Here is a 4,799-nt window from a genome sequence, read left to right as displayed (position 1 = left end):
CAATTCCTATTAGAGCACGGCATAGCAACTAGTCGAACGACGGGTTACAACCCACAGGGAAACGGGCAGGTGGAACGGTATAATGGAGTTATTTGGAAAGCCGTAACTCTGGCGCTGAAATCGAGAGGACTGGGCCCCGAGCGATGGGAGGTTACTCTTCCTGACACTCTGAATTCCATACGCTCTTTGCTCTGCACGTCCACAAATGCCACTCCTCACGAACGTATGTTTACTCACCAACGACGTTATGTTGACGGTCAAACGGTGCCCAACTGGCTGACCCACCCCGGTACAGTGTTCATGAAACGCCCGGTACGACAAAGCAAGTATGAACCGCTGGTGGAGGGGGTCGAACTCATTGACACTAATCCAGAGTATGCTCATGTCAGGCTCCCGGATGGCAGGGAGACCACTGTGTCGGTTCGCCATCTGGCTCCCTCAGGTACTCCTCCCGCCGGTACACCACCTTCTGGCACTCCTCCTTCTGACATTTCCCCCAGGAACTCCGCCAGGCGACGGGGCTGCCGCGTTCCACCCGAGAGCGATCGAGGAGTCATCCCCGGCACAAGTCGAGGCTCACCAAGAGGATCGGGAGTCTCCCTCAAGTGAAACTGCCGTTTACTCCCGGAGAGGTCGACGAATAAGGCCCCCTCGACGACTCAATCTGTAAAGGGGATTATCGGCATTCTCGCTGCTCATGCTCCTATATGCCCATTATATCATATATCGATGCTCATTTCCATGCTCCTACAACTCAAAATAATCACTGCTTGGCATGTATGCTTCTGTAGATCTATTAGTCCGCGTTGCTTGAAATGTATACTCCTATAGTGCTAAAGCAATCATGGCGTGTAAGATGGGCCCCTAGTTACATTTTAAAGGTGGGGAGAATGTGGTGAATTAACGTGAATTGAGGGACATGACGCGGGATCACATGTTGTGCGTCTCGCGTATAAGGGGAGGTCTCTGCGGCACGAGTGATTGTCCCCGGGGCATTGCTATTGACATCGGCTGTCCACTTGATGCTCGTTAACTGAAGGTGCTCATTGACTGGTGAGAATGGAAATTATATCGAACTCCGTGCTTACGCGGATTGTCTGCAATGGTTAACTGCACATGTATACGTTACTGCTTATGTACTCCTAGCTGAACCTGTATTCCCCGGTGTGCCCACAGAAGCGGCTCCAATCAAATGGAATAAAGCCTAAACTCTGAAGGTTCATCTCTCGCTCTCATTTCAGTAACCATCACAGCGACTGCACCAACAGTAGGTGCAACCACCCACCATGATCTCGCCACTATCCAGTCTCCGAACCTCAGAGAGTGCTGCAATGCCGATGTTCAAACGCTTGAACTCAGCTGATACTGTAACAGAGACGGGCGATCATCCTCTCTTCGGGATAGGACATTCCAGGCACACACCCGAAGGGACTGCCTCAGGTTTACCCAAGAAGATAAATATTATATTTCAAAAAGTTGTGGACGAATTACAATAAAACTTGGTGGATGATTTGGTTAAGTGACAAGAACAAGCTGACTATTTTGGCTTCAGGTCCGAATCCAGATCTGGCCTTTCAGTGGGATACAAAACGGGAATTTTTCAGCCTGGTGGAGGTATGCGCTCTACTGAGTGCCGTTCTCCTTATCGTATTTTATCTGTTATCGGCTGGTAGGATAACCTCGAAGTATGTGCACTCGCTTCAGCTGTCGAGCCTGGAATTCAAATCCTGACCCAGCTATAAACTCCTCCCGATGTTTGTTTCACAGGCAAGGCGAGGAATCGGTGCGCCATCCCTTGGATGGCCATCAAACTGGATGCCCCTTCTGCAAGCATTAGTCGGTGGACGTCAAAGAGAACAGTGTCCTTCACGAAGAGTAAGCGAGTTATCGCCCCACCACGCTGAACAAATTCCAAAATCCTGCCTCGATTGTGGATAGTAAGTGGGCTGGCTTTATTAGTGGTTCCTTCACACCAATAACTCTATATCCCTTGCTATCTCAGTGTGGTTGTGTCTCGGCAGCAGCTTCTACACTCTAAACAAATTGTTTCTACGTTTCATGTGAACAGCCTTCTTCGGTTACGAAGGGAAACCTGCATATCGAGTGCCCATAGAAAGTGCGCATCCACTTTCAAAATTTGCACCTCTTAAATTGCATTAAATCAGACTTTTCCCACCTTTATTTACACCGTACCCCACAAGCTTCATGTGAAAAGCAAATTCTACAAATTTCAGAAAATTCATTAAAAATACAAAACTAGAATATCTTGGTTGGATAAGTGTCCACCTCCCTCCTGAGGTCATACTTGGTGGAAGCACCTTCGACAGGAATTACGGCTGTGAGTCTGTTGGAATAGGTCTCGACCAACTTTGCACACCTTGATTTGGAAATATTTGCCCATTCTTCTGGACAAAACTGTTCAAGCTCAGTCAAGTTGCACGAGGAGTGTTTATGGACAGCAATCTTCAAGTCATGCCACAGATTTTCGATTGGATTTAGGTCGGGACTCTGACTGGGCCACTCAAGGTCATTTGTCGTTTTGTTCCTTAATCACTCCAGTGTAGCTTTGGCTGTGTGCTGCGGGGTCATTGGCATGCTGAAAGGTGAACTTCCGTCCAAATTTCAGCTTTCTTGCAGAGTGCAGCAGGTTTGCCTCTCGGATTTTTCTCCATCCAGTTTCCCTTCTATCCTGAGAAGTGCCCCGGTCTCTGCTGATGAGAAACATCCCCATAACATGATACTGCCACCACCATGCTTCATCGTAGGGATGATGTTCTTTGGGTGATGTGCTGGGTTGGGTTTGTGCCAAACGTACCATTTTACATTGAGGCCAAAAAGTTCCATCTTGGTTTTGTCAGACCACAAAACTTTTTGCCACATAACTTCAGAATCTCTGAACTGGTTTGTTGCATACCTCAAACGAGACTCGCGGTGTACTGTTTTGAGTAATGGCTTCCTTCTTGCCACCTTACCATACAGGCCAGACTTGTGGAGTGCTTGGGATGTTGTTGTCACATGCACACAGTGATCAGCCTTTGCCATAAAGGCATGTAGCTGTTTCAAATTTGCCATTGGTCTCTTGTTGGCCTCTCTGATCAGTCTCCTCCTTGCTTGGTCATCGAGTTTGGAGGGACGGCCTGATCTAGGCAGGGTCTTGGTGATACAATACACTTTCCACTTCTTCATGATTGTCTTCACTGTGCATTAAGGGATATTCAAGGCCTTTGAAATATTTTTATACCAATCCTTTGATCTGTGCCTTTCCACAACTTTACCCCAGAGGTCTATTGAAAGCTCCTTGGTGCTCATGGATGAGTCTTTGCTGTGAAATGTACCACCCAGCAGTGGATGTTAAGGATGAATTGATTCGATTTTCGTTTTTTTACAAGTTTACAAGAGACGAGAATGTTTTAATTTTTACAAGTGATTCATCACTATTGAATAGCCTGGTGTTGGCGAAGTGGTTAGGGCAGCGGCTTGGGATCCAAAAGGTCCTGAGTTCAATCCCCGTTGAGCCACTGAATTAATCCACCAGGGGGTTCACTCAGCCTGTCATCTTTCCGAGGTCGGCGAAATGAGTACCAGTATACTGGGCCGGTGTATACCCCGGTTAAAATTGGTGTACCATATCCCTGTGTCGTAAGAGGCGACCAGGGTTGCGTCAGGAAGGGCATCCGGCGTAAAAACTAAGCCAAATCACTATGCGGATCATACGGATGATCCGCTGTGGCGACCCCGAACGGGACCAGCCGAAAGAAGAAGAAGAAGATTCATCACTATTGAGAGATGGGGCCAAAAATGATAAATAGCATGATATTTCAAAAAGTTGTGGATTGGTGGTTAAGTGTTTCATCCGATTCGAACAAAACTTTTCATCCGCAGCCTGATGGAGTACTGCTCTCCCCTCTGGGCCGGTGCTCCCGCCTCTCACCTTTCTCGGCTTCAGGCTGTGGAAACCAAGGCATTTCGGGTAATTGGTATCTCCCGCGATGAGGTCGAGTCTTCAGGTCTGTCACTCTCTCACCGCAGGCAGGTCGGTGGTCTTTGTCTTCTACCGTCTACTCTCTGGCCTCACCTCCCTGTTCTGTCTGCGATTTGTCCCCACCATATTTCCGCAGGGCACTCAAGGTCTGCCAACAACCCCCTTCTGTTAAAACTACCAAAATCAAGAATCACTGCTCACCTTCACTCTTTCATTCCTTTTTCCCACCTTTGGAACAAACTCCTACACTCTCTTCAATCTCATTCTTCCCTCGTGGTCTGCAAAACAGATGTTCACCACCACCTCTTATCATCCTCCATCCAAAACCATGATCTTTTCTACCCCCAGTAATCCACCCCAAACCCACCTCCTTCAAATTCCCTGCTTTCCTTCCTGAAAGTCCTTGTCGTGTCCATCATGTTTACCCCGTGTACCCCACCCCATCCCTCTCCCTTCCACAGATCTCCAAATGCCTCTGTTCCCCACTGTTTTGTGCTTCCCTCTCCCGCCCCTCTTGTTGTACGTTCTGTGTGTGAGCTCCTATATGAGCCTCGACAGTATATACAAAAAATAATAACAATAATAATTACAATTTAAAAAGTTGTGAGGTGACAAGAACAAGCCGATGAGATTTTGGTTAAGGTCCGGATGCAGATCGGGCTTGTCAGTGGGATTCAGAGTAAACTGTTCAGCCTGGCGGAGGTATGCGCTCTTCCGAGTGCTGTGCTAGTTAAAAAAAAATTATTACGTAGATTGTTAAAATGGTAGAGAAGTGAACATACTGACTTCAGAAAGATATAGAGCAAGAGAAAACATA

Source organism: Eptatretus burgeri, chromosome 14, assembly GCF_056783735.1.
Source record: "Eptatretus burgeri isolate ZD-2024b chromosome 14, Ebu_testis_v1, whole genome shotgun sequence".
Lineage (NCBI taxonomy): Eukaryota > Metazoa > Chordata > Myxini > Myxiniformes > Myxinidae > Eptatretus > Eptatretus burgeri.
Note: the sequence above shows the minus strand (reverse complement) of the source record.